This window comes from Ambystoma mexicanum, chromosome 1q (genome assembly GCF_040938575.1).
Source record: "Ambystoma mexicanum isolate Mex_15411 chromosome 1q, UKY_AmexF1_1, whole genome shotgun sequence".
NCBI classification, from domain to species: domain Eukaryota; kingdom Metazoa; phylum Chordata; class Amphibia; order Caudata; family Ambystomatidae; genus Ambystoma; species Ambystoma mexicanum.
Genome location: NC_090922.1, coordinates 879,773,165 through 879,791,207, shown reverse-complemented (window position 1 = coordinate 879,791,207; position 18,043 = coordinate 879,773,165). Strand labels below are relative to the sequence as shown.

Sequence of the window (18,043 nt, the reverse complement as noted above, 5' to 3'; positions counted from 1 at the left end):
GAGAGTTTTTATGGCTGGCGAGAGTTGACCCCACGGCTTGAAGCCAAGGATAAGTCTCGAAGCCCTATTCTGGATTAGCTGGAGGGGACATAGAGAGGAATAGGGTAGATTAATGAAGAGGCTATTGCAGTAATCAAGCCTAGAGAGTACCAGAGCTCGCGAGATGTTGAGCTTCTGGGGAAAGGTGAGGAACAGAAGAAGGATTCCTTTGAGGAGGTGAAGTTGAAAGTGGATCTTCTTGGATATGAGAAAGGAAGGAAAGAGAGGAGTCGAAGATGACTCCAAGGATTTTGGCTTCAGATGAAGGAGAGGTGAGAACCCATAGAGGGATCCCAGAGTGAGGGGCTGAAAGAGGGAGCATGAGTCCTAATGCAAAGGATCACAGACTTGCTGGCATTGCAGCATAGATCATTGGAGGCACACCAGGACTGGGTGGAAGATGGGCAACCATCATGTGAAGAATGCTTGATTGAGAAAAGATGAGGAGGTAGGTCTAAACCTTCAGTAGCAGTAGTTTGAGTAGTTGCAGTAGGCTATTAAGGCCATAGCTAGCAAACTTAGGATGCAAAAAAGGTCATTTTATGCCTACAGCCGAGGATACGGCTGAGACCTAATCTGAAAAGGTCAAGCCCACAGAGCGAGGAGGAACACGCTCCATGCAGAAGTTGTAAATGGCAATATTGGATGGCTGGCGGGGAGTAGGAAGTCTGGCCCCACTGCCTCTCATCTGTGTGCAAATATCATGTGTCACAAACATCTCGTAAAATGGAACCATGGAAAGACGGATAGGCCCTCTGCCTCTGCTTGTACTGACAGGGAGCTGAGAGAATGTGCAGTTATGAGTAGAAACTATTTTTATGTCTTAGTGCACTTCTTAGAATGTATCAACATAAATATGCATGCTTATCCACAAATTCTTTAAAGGATCTACTATTGTTTCCAGCAGTAAATCTACATTGTGCCGAACGGTCCATTTTACCGTCAATTACACTATTGAAATCACCTCCTAAAATCACATGTTCCCCCCTCATCTCCCTCAATAGTGTCGATAGCATTCTGAGAAAAGGGCCACCACTACTGCATGGACCATAAACTGAACCAATTGTGAGCAATTTACCCTCATATGTAACATCAATAAGGAGTGTCCTCCCCTCATCATCCATCCAAAGGTATGTTTTTTATGAAGCAGAAGTTTTGGGAACGAGGTGACAAAAGTGGGAAACTGTTGGCGAATAGGTTACGGGGACTATCGGATACTTCTTTTGTCCAAAAACTAGTTGATGATAATAGTGTTCATATTAGTAAGAAAGATGAGATATGTAATGGTTTTCGGACGTTTTATGAAACATTATATCAAGAAGATCAGTTCCCAAGTCAGGTAGACATGGACTCCTTTTTTGATAAAATTGTCATGCCAAATTTGAGTGTGGACCAAGCTGAAATGATGGATAGACCTATTGAGGAAGAGGAAGTGTCAGTAGCTATTGGTCAGCTCAACAAAGGTAAATCACCAGGGATAGATGGCCTACCGGTAGAGTTCTATCAGACACTGGGAGGGGTCCTTGTACCGCTCCTGTGCAATCTATATAATGGTTTTATGCGGGATGGTTTGCTTTGTCCCACTATGAAGGAAGCTTGTGTAATTGTTATCCCGAAGCCGGGGAAAGATGGTAAGAGATGTGAGAATTACAGGCCGATTTCGCTCCTGAATGTGGATTTAAAAATTTTCAGCAGGATTCTGACTAATAGGTTGAATATGTGCATAGGCAAACTGATCAGTGGATCGCAGGTTGGTTTCATGAGAGGCAGGTATGGTTATGATCATATTAGGACGTTGATAGATTTGATGGGCCTACCGAAGACGAGGACCAGAGATACCTTGTTGTTATTTATGGACGCAGAAAAGGCTTTTGATAGGGTCAATTGGTCCTTCCTTTACCACACACTCAGGAGAATGGGATTTGGGGACACGTTCATTAAGATCATCAGGGCGATGAATTCTAATATTAGTGCAAAGGTGTGGGTCAATGGGGTTATGTCCTCCTCTTTCTTGTTATCTAGGGGAACTAGGCAGGGTTGTCCATTGTCCCCGTATCTGTTTAATCTGGCCTTGGAACCTCTCATCCTATACTTGAAACAAGAGCAAGGCCTTCGGGGGCTTAAATTTGGTGATGCGGAAATGAAAGTTCTCTGCTACGCTGATGACATGACAGTGATATTGTCTAATCCGGCTGAGGGATGTGTATTACTTAAACAGATGTTTGATGAGGTGGGAAGTTTATCGGGCCATAGGATCAATTGGGGGAAGACTGTGGCTTTCCCTTTGGATGTTAGTGTCCCGCGTGATGTCTTGGGCTCTTGGAACTGTCACTGGGAGGTGGGAACTATGAAATACTTGGGTATACATTTAGTTAGGGATTTGAAAAGGATGACCGCTTTCAACGTGTCAAGGATACTGGAGGTACTTAAAAGAGACATATTGAGATGGGGCCGGCTGCAGTTGGGAATTTGGGCCAAGGTTAATGCCGTTAAAATGGTCCTTTTGCCAAAGGTTCTTTACATCATACAGTCCATTCCCTTGAAGTTTACGAAGAAAGATGTTGCTCCTATTGATAGAGTTTTTCGGGATTTTCTTTGGGGCGAAGGTAAGCGGCCCAAGATTCCTAGATTTATTTTGCACGGTCCAGTAAAGGATGGAGGATTTGGATTCCCGAACTTGATGAATTATTGCACAGGTTTTCTCTTGAAAAAATCGACTCCATATTTCTCTGAGATTCATGAATATGTTCCCAATTGGTATATAATTGAGAGTCATCAGTTTTCGCCTTATGCGTTGAGAGACCTCTATTCAATGTCTAAATTGCCCGCCTCAGTGCAGAAGCTGCCCACAATGAGTGCGACTAGGGAAGCGGTGCTGCGCTTTCTAGACTTTGGAGATGAAAATGATGGGTTGCACTATGATGCATCTTTATGGCAAAATGCATGTTTACAATTGGATAATAGGCCCTTATGCTGGAAAAGCTGGATAGGTAGGGGCATACTTAGAGTCCGTGATGTGTGGCATAATGGTGACATGATCCTCTTTGAGCAGTTAAGAACTTCTTTTGGTATTGGAGCTAGAGAAAAAAATCGTTATGTGGCCTTAAAGATGCTCTTAACTGAAAGGACAGGGATGTTAGATGGAGGCATGAATGAGAGACCTGCATTGTGTGAACTTCTCCGATCAGCATCGTATGGAGTTTCAACTTATCTGAAACTGATGCCGGCAGATGAGGGTGATGTGAGAGCTTGGGATAAGCTTCGCCAGGCCTGGGCGGATGATCTTGGGGTGGACATCTCGGTTCGGGAATGGACGTATTTACTTCATGTGGGAGTACAGGCAAAGATGGACTTGCAGCTGCGTTATATCAGGCAAAGAATCCTCTTTAGACTATATTGGACTCCGTCCAGGATGGTCAGATTGGGTCTATCGGACACTGATTCATGTTGGGGCTGTGGATGTGGTGTGGGCTCTTTGATGCATATGTTATGGACGTGTCCGAGAGTTTCCGACTTCTGGACTGGGGTATTGGATAGACTGGACCTTGTATTAGAAGAGAATCTTCCTCGCTCTTTCCTTTCAACCATTTTGTTATCCAACAGGGGTAGAGGAGACGGAGCTAGGGACTGTACGGAATGGATCAATAAAGGGTTGGTTTTGGCAATGAAACAAATCCTACGGGTCTGGAAGTCAAGGAAGAAACCGAGTGTGGATAGGTGGTTAACAGATATGCAGGTCTTGTCGAACTTTGATAAAGTTTTGCTCATTGGACAAGGTAGAGAAAGCCGTTACTCTCGACTTTGGGGACCTTTCAATGATCTATTTGGCTGAAGGTTGGGATCCAAACCTGGGGGGGTAATCCCTTCCTTGGGTTGGGGATGCTTTGATACTTCTGGAGTTGGGGAGCTGTTCCGTTATGTGTTTGTTATATGTTTTGGTCTCTTGTTGTTTGTCTTAATTGTTGAGTGTCAGGAATTTTTGTTCAAATTGTATTTGTTTTTTGCAAATATTATCGAGGTTCATGTGTTCAGCATTATTCTGTTTATTCTAAGTTTCTTTTAAGATTTTGCGATTTGAACACGATGCAATGTACTGGAGATTGTTTTTTTCTTTGTTTATTGTTCGAATCTTTAAATAAAGTGATTAAAAAAAAAAAAAAAAACATAAATATGCATGCAAAGTGTCTATGCATTTAATGTGTGCAGTAATGGAATGTGGGTGGCAGAGGAAGGTTGATGATTGCTGAGGGGATGGGGGAAAATGGAGCAAAGAAGCACTGGAACTAAAAGTTGGCAGAGAACTTGGACATGTCTAGGTTTCACACATGTAGCAGAGCTATGTGGCATTCAGGTATGTTTACCTGTGTGGTGTTGGTACTGTACTGTGGTTTGGTGGGACAAGATCCCATGGTGTTTACTATGTTCAGTGTCACCTTATTTCTGACCATGTCTGACCATACATGTAATGTGTGCATATGAGTGTATTGCCATCATGGAACATCAGTTACATGGAGGTGTGATATTGATGAAAAAGTGGCGGCATCAAATGTCAAAGGACATTTGTTTGCATTCGAAAATGGTTGATCAGCCATGTGAAAGTATGAGGATCACCTTTGGCATTTGCAAGTGGATTTAGGGAGTACAGTGAATCACAAGGATAGACTGTTCACACTATTACTTGAAACGGTGGGCTTTCAGTGCGGGCAAATGAACATTGGGTGAGATTGTGAATGTCCGAGCTAAGTATATGCCAGTTGTTTTTTTGGCTGATGCCATGTCTGTGGCTTCTGAGGTGGTGAGACATATTATTCTGCCTCATTCAGCTCTGCGTGTATCACAGGCTGAGGTTCTTCATACCTATGCAATGCTGTAGTTTCTGTCTGGGGCACACCTGTACCATGAGTTGGATATAGATGACATACATATCTGGGTTTGAAGTATCAGACTGGACATGTCATTGTGGTACTCCAAAGTTCTATGAGACATGGAATGTCTGACACTGAGGTTGCCACAATTTAGACTTTGTCATTAAGCTTGTAAATTAAAACCATGACAGATGTGCCTTTACAGTTCCCTCTGAAGAGTACTTGGCAGCTCCCATTATTAGTTCAGAAACACAGTGAACGCTTATGGTGCTCTGACAAAATGGTTTCTGATCTGCAGGTGTACAGGGTTGAGTAGTTCATACAAAACCTACCCATACTCTCACCTCTACTAAACCAACAGTGATCCGAAAAAGTAAAGTGAAAAAGAATACAGTCAGAGAGGTACACCTCCTTAGTCTCTTAGAGTGGATCAGGCTGAAGGCAGGATATACTCTTCAGCACACTAATGGCCCTACCCCGAAAGAGAAAAAACAGAAAAAACAGACTTTGGAATAAAGGGGCACTCTGTGTTGGAAGACCAGCGTGTCCAGGCAATGATTCCAGCACCAACCAATAAAGTTATTGAAGATGTCTTTTCAAAGGTAGTGTAAAAACCTGAAGGTGTTTCATGACTCAGTCCCTGGGGATCCCTTATTCAGGTGGCCAGGGAAGGTCCTTCGCTATTGGATCCCAACGCTGAGCGTAGACAAGCGAGGGAGGATCACCTGGGTAGGGGGTCTTTGGGGAATAGAGAGGAAACACCGGAAGGTGAGACATGGTATCCACCATTTCTTGACAGTTATTTACCCCATATTCCCTCTACATTTATGGGATACTACAACTCTCAACACTCCCTTCCTTTCCTTACCAGCCCAACTACTGAGAGAAGGAAGAGGAAGACTGAGACAAGGAAGATTACCACTAGTAACATGCAGTGACCATGTCCCACTAATAAGTCAGGCAAGCTCGGGCGCTCAATCACAATCACACACACCTGGAACTCGTGGACTGCTATCCAAACCATAAAAGGTGGAGCACAGGAAGTCAAAGAGAGTGAGACAGGGGCCAAGGAGGAAGGCAAGCTGGGTGGTGAGATAGAGGAGAAGCTGAGAGAGAGCTGCTGAGAACCAGGCATATGAGCTATGTCTCAGAGAAGCCAGGATTGTTCAGAGAAGTGAACTGAGGGGCCGGCTAATCCCTTTCTTCCTTATGCCAGCAAACTGATTGTTTCCTCACTGTGGCCACAAGGCCTCCCAGGAGTGTCTGAGGGGCAGGTGGGCAAGACCATGACCTCAACAAGCTGAAAACAGAAGAACTTGCAAAAGCAATCACAACCGGTGAGTTCAAAGAAAGGGAGAGCCCTGTTTGTGATACACACGATTGTAGGAAGATAGAGTGCTACACGCAAGGCTGCATGTTGAAGGATACAGGCATTGCACTCAAAGCTTGAATGTATTTATCCAGCAAGGGAGCCAATGTTAAAGGCTTCTTGAAAGATAAATAAATAGTGAATAATGAAGGCGAAATATGTTGAAAGCCATTGAAAGAAAGGGCACAAGAGAAAGAGAGGGTGGAGAGATGCCAAAAGACTAATGTGAAAGGGAATTGATATTTTTGTGAAATGAGAAACAGAGTGGCCATGAGCCCATCCTAATGAACTACATGCTTTTGTGAAATACAGAACACCAAGTGCAAGAGGCACAGACATTGAGAAATCAACCCTATTTTCAGAGTGGTCATGGATAGGGGTGAGAATAGTGTGCGCTTGCAAAAGGCGATAATGATAAGGACCCTACTGTCGGAGTGGTCACGCATGAGGGTTATAATAGTATGTGGTTGCAAAGGTCTGTGACAAGTGAACATTGTGAAAGAAAAGTACAACGTTTAGGGGAGGGAGTTCTCCCCGAGCTCTGTGAAGCATGTTTTCAGACAAATAAAATTGAATGGGCTCTATTTTTAAATGACTAGGCCAAAGGCCTGAAAAAACTTTCCATCGGACTGATGTCTAACATGCAGCCTTGATGATACAGAGAGCAAATAATAAAGGGTAACTTTGCAAAAATAGAAACAGTTACCATGGAAAGGTGTGCATTTGCAGCGTAGAATAATGAACATATAGGAAAATGAATCCCCACTGCCAGAGTCATGTGAATATATGTAAGGATGCAAACTTGAACATTGATGGCATGATGTGAGATATTTAAAAGCCTCATGTGTAGGTCACATTTAAAATCACTAAAATAAGTGGTCACATTTAAAATCACCAGTTTCTGTTCAGAAGTAACAATCAAATAAGTGACATTCCCACTATATTCTATCTATGTAAAACATCTTTTTGAAGTCACAACAGTGACCAAGAAGGAATTTATGGTGGGTTGGTGCCAGCAAAGAGTAAATAAATTCAGCTCCTAATAGGTTGACCTTTCTAAAACACTTGGATTTAAAAATCAAATGTGTGGTTCATCCCCCAGAGCTAATGACATTTGACAGACACCGGAAGGTGCTTTATGCATCAGGGGTGACGTTAGAACCATCTGGCCACAAAGATAAGATCCCTTCTGCAGACCATTGACTTTGCAAAAATGTTAATGGTTTTACACCAGGCCAAAACCAACAAAGGAAGCAAATGGCCGGCCAGATCACATGTTGGAAGAAAAGAAATGTAATGTGAAATTGAAGGAACAATATGTATTCATCTTCGCTCTCATCATGTCCAGAGTAGATTATGTCAATAACCTATACCTGGGTATGCCAGAATGACTTCTAAAAAACTACAATGCACACAAAATGTGACAGCCAGTCTCCTTCTCAAACTACCCCAAATAGAATACATCACACCCGCACTAAAAATACTACATTGGCTACCAATAAAACAACAAATAAAATTCAAACAATGTGCATCATGCACAGAGCAATACACAACCAAGGCGCAGAATTCCTGAGAGATAAATTATGCCTACGTCAGCCGACAAGAACGCTCAGATCAAGCAATGACATCCGCCTGGACCTGAAACCCTACAACAGAAGAATACTTGGAGGATCCTCTTTCTCTCACCAGGCACCGAAAACCTGGAATGACTTACCAAAGGATATATGGACACAAGAAACCACCTACTATTCAGGAAACTGCTCAAATCCTGGCTCTTCACTGCGTAACTAGAAGACCACCCACAAGAACACACACACCGCTAAAACAACGATGAATGAAGATACAGACAGAATCTAAGGCACGCACTCCATGACATATCACATGACATAATGAGAGATACCTATAAGAGGAGGATAGTGAAGACTGAATACATACACAAACCGAGACAGAAGCACTTAGACAACGCACGCATAGCATCCTGGCCATGTACCACACCTGAAGTTCCAGCAGACCAACTCACATAGATAGAAGGGATAAAGGACAACCCAATCTCTGCTCCAAAACCATTGAAGGAGAATAGACACACCATTCGCATTATACTTAGTTCATTGGAATACTACAGGGAGTGTGTTGCATTAAAGAATGCAACAGTCAGACGGTCAAGAAAGGATAGTAGTAACTAATCATACCGTTAGTAACATAATTTAAACTGAACAAGATGTGCCACAACCAGGACTCTCCCCCCACTAGCCCCACCTTTGAATCTCTGCATACCTAACTCACCCACAAATTCACACAACCTACTCTCACCCAGCGAACTGCACACACTTCACCACACTGCATCAACAATGAACGAACAACACATAACCAACACCAACTGCACATGTGGTGTTGCCCCAGTCCAATACGTACACCAAAGCACAACGCATGCTGTATACCAATCTGAAGCGCCAACTGCACAACACCTCGCTCACTTTCCCACTCCTTCTTCTCCCGACTAACCGAACCCCACTCCTTCTTGTTTACAGATCCCCCATAGCACCTGGAGACCAACTCTGTTGGTGACGGTGCACAATATAAATAGCTTTAACATTTAACATATCAATAATGGCCATAGGAGTGTATGCAGGATCAAACTGTGTTCATTTTCTCAGGAACAATAAGGCACACAGAAATCATTGAAATATAATTGTAAAGTTCACAAAGAGGGCTATCTGTTGATGCAACTGTCATACAAATACGACTTTGGGAGCAAGAGTTACAACCTGAAATGTAATTATGGACCTCATTACGAGTTTGGAGGTAGCCATGGTGCTATTTCCCTTGAGTATCCATAAGCCATATGTACTTTCCTGAGTGCAAAAACCCAGAGATATTTTGTGTAGGTAAACTTGTCCAACAAAACCAAGATGTGTGATTATCTGTTTGATCTAATATCTTCCCATTATTGATTTGGTGGGCAGACATGGTATACCCCTAGCATTTTCTTACCAAATAATAATTTAATTAATTCCTCAATAGCCAACTAACACAGGGTGATATTGTTGAAATTTAAAATCAATAACATCGCTTCCAGTGTGAATACAAAAATAGTCTGTTAAAGTGCTTGCATACTCCTATTTCAATTTGCCAACTTCAACATTCGCTAAAGGGAGGGGTGCATACCACATGACAATTCCCAACTGTTCACCATTTCTCAGGCCTCATTACGAGGTTGGCAGTAAGGGGTTAACAGCAACGGTAAGGGTGCCGTTGCCGTTAAGCCCTTACTGCTGCATTGTGAGGTCCCTTAGCGGGTCCCACTAAGGGACCAGGGAGCTAATAACGGGCCCGTTGTTAACGGGCCCGTTATTAGCTCCATCCCCATTCCCATTAAGCCCTATGGGGGCTCGAATGGGAATGGGGAATGGTTCTCAGAATGAGGACTTACCGGGTCTTCCAAGGTTGGAATGACCCCGTAAGTCCCTATTCCGAGAACCCGGACCCGGAATGCAGTAAGGGGGTAGTCATGGTGCTAATAGCACCATGGCTACCTCCAACCTCGTAATGAGGCCTGTGTCTTAAAACTGTGGGGTAGTGAATATATACTGATTATCAAGGTTTTGTGCGAGGGCAGAAAAGTGACTTGCCAACATTAAATAAAGTGAAGTCTCTGAGTGAAAAGCATACTCTCTACTGAGAGTGAAAAGTGACTGTTGGTAGAAAAGAGATTCTTCATGGCATTGTAGTGAAGGAAGAAGGTTTCTTTATATATAAACAGTGTTTTGTTTTTGAAAGTCTGTTGTGGTCCAACACTGCTAGCATTTTCGAGTGCTCAGGGAGATTTAAAAAACAGAGCACTGCATGTGTGAAACTGCATTTACCAAAAATAAAGTATTGCATGATTTTGAAATCAAACTTCATGTAACGGGTATTGCTAGGTTTGTGATCCTGTCATGTTTCAAAACGCTACATGTTATAAAGTAAAAGTAAACCACCTGCAAAGTATTTGTCTGTACATCTTGTGGGGTTAAAGCGTCTGCGATCTGTGCTATCCTTAACCCACTAGTGTTTTCAATGTGTGTCAAATGTGAAGTGTTAGGAAAGAAAAGTATTTGGGCCACAGAGTGAGGTCGCATGATTCATGATTTTGTATAAATATTAATGTTCTTATTCATCAATAAATATATATTCTTTCTATACACCAGTATTGTTCACGGATTATCTATTGCATACATGTTAAGGACATTTGTGGATCTACATGAATCACAGACAGGGCTAGATTGAACAGAAAACGAACATTGGTGTGGCTCTATTGATTGTGGGGGGAACAAATTCCCTGCATTGATGGTTGCTGCATAAATATCTACAACAAAGCCCTGAGTCCAAGCTTCACGCCTAGGAGGAACTCCTGTTCCCTGGAGTATGTGCCCAGTCTTCACAGGGAGATCAAACAGAGGGCTTCCTAAGGGGGGGGGGACATATGGCTGTTTTGGGACTAGCCAGCCCAGATAGGTGAATATTTACCAGGTGCTTTCCTTAATGAGTCACTGTCCACCAATCTGACAATAAAATTATATCAACTGATTTTGGCTTTATAGTTGTGTAAGCCTGGTAGCCACCATTTCAAAACCAGACATGGCTTATATTACATTTTCACCAGACTCCTGGCACACACATTCTAATATTTGAACCTGAGGTGCTTGCAGTTTGTTGGGATGTTGGATTCCAGTAGCTTTGTTTTTGATGAATGCACATGTGACCTATGTCTGTGCCCTGTTGCCACTGCAAGTCAGCTGCTGGGGGATTTTAGTAGACAGTCACAACATGCACTATGCTTTTTGGCCTGGCACATTTTGAGAATGAGCTTGATTAGCAGAGCTCACTCCTAGAGGTAGGATTACCTGCATCGTTGTATCACTAAACATCCAAAGTGCTCCCCCATACAGCCCCCACAGATGGCATGTTGTCAGACATGCAGCAGCAGCCAACATATTTGCATTCCTGCGTGTTTGTTGGCCCACAGCTGGGTGGTGTTATTGTGTGACAGTGTGCATCTCCCTTTGCATAGTTGAGTTTGAGGACTGTGTGTGGAGGAGGGCTGGGGAGACAGCTTTGTAATGTGGCTTGACTCCACATTACTGAAGAGGATTAGCTTCAATACTGTGTGCTCACTATATGAATGCCGAGGCACTCAGCAGAAACTAGGAGAGCAAATCAAAATGCTTGAGCTTCTCAGTTGGTCATGTGAACATAACATATCTTTACATCACATCATACAAAGTGTATACAGACGAGAGCAGATCTCATGGTCAATGCAATACGGATAACAAAGAATCCTTCATCAGGGCACATCTACATAACAGAATGCAAAGAAAACCAGAAATACAAATAAACAAAAGAAAGTAGACATATCAATCTGTGATAATCTCTAGAAAAACACCCAAAAACTCAATAATCAGTATTTCACTGTACACAGAATATTACTACCCAACACTCATGCATATTCAAATCAGCTTCTGGAGGGGAAAAAGAGATAAACAAATACACCTGCAGAGAGAGGTTATGGGTAAAATCAGAATCTCACTATATGACAAGCTAGAGATCCAAGGAGCAAGGTAGAATACCTATCTCTGGGATTCATAGTGAAATCACATCTCTGTGAGGAAGAAAAAAGTAACTATGCAACATGGCACAAATGTCATCAAGTAGAAGGTACTAGGCTCATCGGGAAAAGACCAACAATAGAAGGAAAAAAAGGGTGCCTGGTAATGGTTTAAAGGGCATAGCAAAGAGGCTAGATACAATGAAAAAAATAAAAATAAATGAGACTAGAAAATGTCTGTGAGAGCAACCAGGGATGGTGAAAGTGAAAAGTAGTTCTAAAAAAGTTCAGCTGATTATTCAGTGTAAAATGGTTGAAGGAACTGCCACACAACCATGTCAGCAAAAAACTGAAAATGGCGGGCAATGTCAATGCTTAGCATTAAGATAGATTGATGTCATCATGTGATGGTATGATGAATTCATCATCTGTGATGCGGACAGCATCAAGAAGTGACGTCAGACAAAGGTACTTGTGCAAAATAGCAGGATGCTGATAAACAGTGAAATGAAGAAACAAAAATGGAAAAAGTGACCACAAAGGTTACCTAATAGCAAGTCCCATACATACGGTGGGAAAATGAAAAAAATAATAAAAAATACATAGGTAGTAATAATACAAAATAAAATAAAAGAGCCAAACAAAAACAAATATATGGCAAGTCAAACATGGGAATTAAAGAAAGGCATGTATGGACAGTCTGAGATAGATAGACAAATAAAGAGAAATTAAATGGAAGCTGGGAAGAATACAGCTAACCAGCAATTGTTACAAAGATGTAATGCAGATCAATATATCAGTGATCGCAAATCAAAGCTATCTGTAACATTAATTGTAAATACAGATACCCACAAGTATAAGTGCTAAACTGAACCTATTTATAAAAAGGGGAACAACACTCAGTCATATTGATAACAAGTAAGATTTAAATTCTAAAGAGAAGATCATAATATAACTGGTAAGTATTTAAGCTGTAAACAACATCTACTAAATGTTCAGAGTCATGTGGCTCAACATGTGGAATAGGAATACCAGAAAGATAACAATAGTAACTCTGTCCAGAGATAGAAAGCTGCTATTGTAACATACTCTCATGAGAAACAAGTCAAATTGAATTCTACATTGATGACCCGAGGGGGCATAGAGTCCAAATGATACATCCAGAAAGCTTTCCTGCAGTGTGGATTAAAGGTGATAACTTCAAGTACCCGGAATCGTAGTTGTGGCAGTTTATGTCATTGTTCATGAAAGTGTCTGGTCACAGGTGAATTCAGGTTACCAGTTTGTATGTTGGAGGGTGTTCATTCCAGCAAATCGTTGCTGTGCGTTTGGAATGTCTGACAAAATATAATCTGCAAGGGCATTTTATTGCATAGATAATAGACAGGGCCACCAAATAAGGCCAAAGGAGTGACTAGCAGCGTATCTGTTGGTCTGTCCGGGTCACTTATCCTCTTAAAAAGGACCTGGGGATTATTTTCAAACAGAGGATAAGACTACACCCCTTAAATACACAAACTATGTTTCCAAAAAAGTCTTGTCACCTCTTTTTGCTAAAACCTGCAAAATCACAGCCCCTATATTGGGGACCAACCCCGCTAAGGGACTATCAGTGCCACGCAACCAGAAGGACACTATTTAAATTATTATGGAAATTACCACACTGAGGGCCTCATCACGACCCAGGCGGTAAGTTACCGCCTGGGCCGTGACTTTACCATCATGGCGTAAACTACGTTTACGCCATGGTGGTTGGCGGACTTACGCCCCATTCCGAGTTTGGCGGGGCGGTAAGTCCCCAATCCCCATTTACCCTTCCCCATTCCCATTTTTGCCCCATAGGGCATAATGGGAGTGGGGAAGGCGTTAATTACGCCACCGTAAATTACGGTGGCGTAATTAACTCCATGGTCCCTTAGCGCCATGGATTTTAACACCTGCTAAAAGCAGGTGTTAAATCCGCCATGGCGCTAAGGGACCTCGTACTCAGGCGGTAAGGGTCGGCGCTGTTTACGGCGCCGTAAACCCCTTACCGCCTGAGTTGTAATGAGGCCCTGAGAGTCAGTTTAATACATATAGACTCTCTAAAATATTTTATTTTTCAATATTTAGCAATAAAACATATTTTAATATACAAACAATCATATAATCATTGCAATATCAACATATATAAAGAATGAAAACCTACATATACACAACACCAAAAGTGTTTGTTTTCTAAAACTAATAATCACCACTATAAACTTTACAATCACAAACATATAATATAGCCCTCACCATAGAACTACCGGGAAACATATAAAAAGGTAAAAAAGTGTAACCCAACATTCAGAATTGAAAAACCCATAAAAAAATGACCTTCAAAAAATGACCATCTAAAAGATGACACATAAAACTTCAAACTAGCATTCAGTCTTGATCGAAAAGTACTTGTATCTAGTGTGCTCGCTATTTTTAAACTGAATCAAACATCTCTTAGCAGCAAGTACATAGTTTTCAGTCATTGAATACTGCTGTCATAATTAATATCACAGTGACAATGATCCCAACATGTTTCATTCCCATATATTAACCACAAACATTATGTGTGTGAAATTCTTCAGGGGAAAAACAGTGTGTCATGAAATGAGCTTGGTAGACGCCTGCCTTCCACTATGTCCGTACTTCTGGCAGTCATCTCCAAGGGTTAACCTGTCTGATCGGACATTGACCTAAGGATATAGCACAACTCTTAATATGGGTTGAATTACATTTGTGTGAATCTTGTAACATCTTAGTCAAAATAGATTAGTGATTCTGACCAGGCTTACCACATTATCTTGAGTAACATGGATAAAATGTGCCAAATGGCATTCCTTATTATTAGGAACCGGATCTATGGGAGTGGGGAGAAACAGCATCTGTTTAGTATACTGGTGCTAGGTCTTAGACTATGGTTAAACCAGCAGTAGCCATACCATTTTTGCTTAAAGTTTCAAAAATAAAACGTAGTTCTTTATTTAATTTTTTTTTTGGTCTTCCTTAAAAAAAATGTGTTCTTAATTTAAAAACTATGGTTAGAAATTGCAAACAAGCAACACTCTATGTCCTCAGTCCTGCAAGAAATAATGTTGGACAAATGTTTTTAAATGGTCCACAAGGTTCTTAAACTAAACCAACTACCATTCTTCTATAAACTTGGAAATTACAATCATAGGTTGTTGTTGCTGTCTTGACACAAACATAGTTGCATGTAATGGTTAGTCTTTCAAGTTGCGTCTCTTCCTATAAGGTGCTACACTCTTCCTAATCTGAATACAACGTTTAAACTCGGTTCATACCTGTAAAAATGTCCGAGGCTTTACATCCTGGTATGTCCACTTTTTGGGCGAAGTCTTTCGTCCATCGAAGGGACGCTTTTCAATTTGTAGGAGCTCCTATCTCTTCTTTAGTTGGTTCCCAGATCGCGCACAGATCGTGACCGTACGATTCACCGGGTCTTTGAGTCTAAGGATTCTAAGGGCGCAAGATGAAATATGTGTTTCCCTCCAATAAATCATAGTCTGCTTGCTACATAATGTAGACCATTCGCCGTGTGAGTAACTCTTCACACGACATGCGCCCATTCAAAAAGGAAATTCTGATGCGGGCTAAGTTTATACTGCTCACCTTAGTTTTGCTTCTGAAATCCTTTCGCGCATCCTTGTACGTTCTACCGAGTCTTTAGTCCTCACCGGTATTATGATTAGTCCTTCTTTTATCTTGCTACCAGCGTCAGGAAGTGATGCCTCTGAGTTACTTCCCGCCGTTTAGAGCGCTAGTACGCGGAGAGCTGTATTCCAAACCGTCTTCTTTTGTCATCCGTTTTTCAAGTAGTGGATGAAATTGATCCATCGCAGTGCCAAGCCTCATACCTACTAACGGAATTTCACCAACATAATTCAATTTTTTTAGGTGAGTAATAATCTTATATACTCGCTTTGATATGATAAAGGCCATAATCCCGTCTAATACTCACTTTAGACGTGTGTTGTTGTATGTATTCCTAGACTACACTCTGCGTCTTGCAATTGTTAAACCCATTGGTGTAATACAACCAATACGGGTCTGTACTCACTATTTATTTCTGAAACATGATTTCAACATGCTGCTCAGTGCAGTTATACCTCTTTATGTATCCTGATTGGATCTCACCTGTAAAAACCAGCACCCGTGGGCACATGATGTTGCCCTCTTGATAGCATTAGTTGTCTCTCCTGTAGGCGTTGTCTACACACTCAAACTGAGGAACAATCGATCATCTTGTTCAAGCCTTTGTCCATGCTGTTGCACATGTATATTAACCGTAGCTTTTTGTGGTACAATTTCTACTTACTGAGGGCACCATCTCACATTAACGGTACTTGTGCCAAAATGGTCCACACCAATGACTCTGGTGTATGTTCCATTGCCAAAAAGTGCCCAACCATAGGTACAGCCAGTATTGAATTCTTTATGCAGCTTTTATGTTCAATAATTCTGATTTTCACCTTTCTCTCTGTCTTGTCTATGTATAACTTCTGACATGGGCACCATATCGCGTAGACAACCATTTTAGAATTACAGTTTGTAAACTGCAACTATTTCCAAGGGTTCCGTAGACCCAAGTCAACCTCTTTTGACCTCTTAGTGGAAGCAAAGCATGTACACATGCCGCATGGAGAATGTCCTATAGGTTTTACTGTGCCCCATGATTCACTTAGAGTAGGCTGTTCTTTTCTGTCCGGGTGACCCACTACGGCCCAATACTTGTGTACCCACCCTGAGTCCACCCAGGGACCAAAGATGCCTTCAGCAGGCACCGGAGTCCCGTTCATTCAAGGAAAGCATACACTGACCAAGAAGGCAGCTGAAGCTGTGTGAGCTACGCCAAGCTCTTTGAATCAAGTGAAGCATCAGCAATCAGCTGATTGGCCAATGCGCCCTTCATATGGGCTACCGGCATCTAGCCGGCAGGCGACACCGGCCACCCCACAAGGCCACCACCTGTGACCATGGGAGTTGACTAGCAGTGTCTCTGCCGGGCTGTCCGGGTCACCCATACTGCCCAATACTTGTGCTCCCATCCTGAATCCATCCAAGGACCCAAGATGCTGTCAGCTGGGACTGGAGTCCCACTCATTCAAGGAGAGGATACACTGACCAAAATGACCACCGCAGCAGTAGGAAATCCGCCGGGCTCTTTGAGTCAATCAGCTAATTGTCAGATAGGCTCCTTGTATGGGCTGCCATCATCTAGCTGGCAGGCAACGCCGGCCAATGCACAAGGCCACCACCTAAGGCCAATTGAGTTTGCTAGCAGCGTCTCTGCCAGTCTCAACTGGGACAGCACTGCATCGCTGCCCCACATGTCCAGTAGAGAAGATGCAATTCCTTACACCATGGCAAATCACAGTCTGCACCACAGAAGCGTATCGATCCAGATATGCAGTGGAGGTGACACTGTGCACGGATGTACCCACATCTGGTTTGGCCTGGCTACATCAGGCAGAATGGAAGGTAAGCACCTTGGTTTACAGAAGGGTTGCGTTCCCACAGGCACCTATTTGGAGAAGGAGTGGCCTCCTTTGGCTACACCCCTAACCAATTTTGCCATGACACTCCAATCTAAGTTTGGTGCACCCTATATTCATGATCATAATCCGCCAACACTGAGGTACTCGCTGCGTCACACCTACACCCTGACCTCACAGGCCCTTAAAATGCCTAGTCTGGCATCTGGATGCAAGCAGCCGATTGATCATGTTCAACTTACCCTATGGACCTGTATGATGAGGATTGGCATGGCCAACAAGCTCCCTGACTTTGAGAGTATCCCACCTTCCTTCTTCCTACCCACTGCGCTCCCCCTGCGCAGCCTCCCATTGCTCTAGCCTGATCCCCACTTGTAGGAATTAGGATGCCAGACCATGCCATCCATGAGCCTGAAACAAGCACCTTCTTATGCACCTCAGGGGGTATAATAGGGGTCACACCACACCTAAGCCTATGTACCTGACAGACGATCGGTTAGACTCCCAAACTGATTCAAGGGGCTTAAAGCCGGCTGCCCAACACCCACCCAAATACAGGCCTTCACCTCACTCAGCCCCCTACCATCTCAATCCTAAATCCACTATCAATCCAACAGTGCCAGCCCCAACTACCACACGCACAGAACTTGGGCCT

The 18,043-nt window shown here is 42.7% G+C and overlaps 1 long non-coding RNA gene across 1 annotated transcript in view; it reads right to left on the bottom strand.

Annotated features, from left to right (window-relative positions):
- Positions 1–15,602, bottom strand: part of LOC138538430 (uncharacterized) — a 315,299-nt gene extending 299,697 nt beyond the window's left edge. Inside the window, exon 1 of the long non-coding RNA XR_011286535.1 lies at positions 15,506–15,602. This is a non-coding gene — a long non-coding RNA (uncharacterized lncRNA). The remainder of the gene's footprint in view (positions 1–15,505) is intronic.
- Between the last annotated feature and the right edge of the window lie 2,441 nt (positions 15,603–18,043).